The following is a 1294-nucleotide window of genomic DNA, read 5'->3' on the forward strand; positions in this document are numbered from 1 at the left end:
TTTTTCTCAAGCGCACATGGAACCTTCTCCAGGATAGATCACATACTGGGCCATAAAGCAAGCCTTGGTAAATTCAAAAAAATAGAAATCATTCCAAGCATTTTTTCTGACCACAATGCAGTAAGATTAGATCTCAATTACAGGAGAAAAACTATTAAAAATTCCAACATATGGAGGCTGAACAACATGCTGCTGAATAACCAACAAATCACAGAAGAAATCAAAAAAGAAATCAAAATTTGCATAGAAACGAATGAAAATGAAAACACAACAACCCAAAACCTGTGGGACACGGTAAAAGCAGTCCTAAGGGGAAAGTTCATAGCAATACAGGCACACCTCAAGTAACAAGAAAAAAGTCAAATAAATAACCTAACCCTACACCTAAAGCAACTAGAAAAGGAAGAAATGAAGAACCCCAGGGTTAGTAGAAGGAAAGAAATCTTAAAAATTAGAGCAGAAATAAATGCAAAAGAAATAAAAGAGACCATAGCAAAAATCAACAAAACCAAAAGCTGGTTCTTTGAAAGGATAAATAAAATTGACAAACCATTAGCCAGACTCATCAAGACACAAAGGGAGAAAAATCAAATCAGCAAAATTAGAAACGAAAATGGAGAGATCACAACAGACAACACAGAAATACAAAGGATCATAAGATACTACTATCAACAATTATATGCCAATAAAATGGACAATGTGGAAGAAATGGACAAATCCTTAGAAAAGTACAACTTTCCAAAACTCCACCAGGAAGAAATAGAAAATCTTAACAGACCCATCACAAGCATGGAAATTGAAACTATAATCAAAAATCTTCCAGCAAACAAAAGCCCAGGTCCAGACAGGTTCACAGCTGAATTCTACCAAAAATTTAGAGAAGAGCTGACACCTATTCTGCTCAAACTCTTCCAAAAAATTGCAGAGGAAGGTAAACTTCCAAACTCATTCTATGAGGCCACCATCACCCTAATACCAAAACCTGACAAAGATCCCACAAAAAGAAAACTACAGGCCAATATCACTGATGAACATAGATGCAAAAATCCTTAACAAAATTCTAGCAATCAGAATCCAACAACACATTAAAAAGATCATACACCATGATCAAGTGGGCTTTATCCCAGGGATTCAAGGATTCTTCAATATCCGCAAATCAATCAATGTAATACACCACATTAACAAATTGAAAAATAAAAACCATATGATTATCTCAATAGATGCAGAGAAAGCCTTTGACAAAATTCAACATCCATTTATGATAAAAACTCTCCAAAAAGCAGGAATAGAAGGA

Source organism: Bison bison, unplaced genomic scaffold (assembly GCF_000754665.1).
Source record: "Bison bison bison isolate TAMUID 2011002044 unplaced genomic scaffold, Bison_UMD1.0 scf7180017864537, whole genome shotgun sequence".
Lineage (NCBI taxonomy): Eukaryota > Metazoa > Chordata > Mammalia > Artiodactyla > Bovidae > Bison > Bison bison.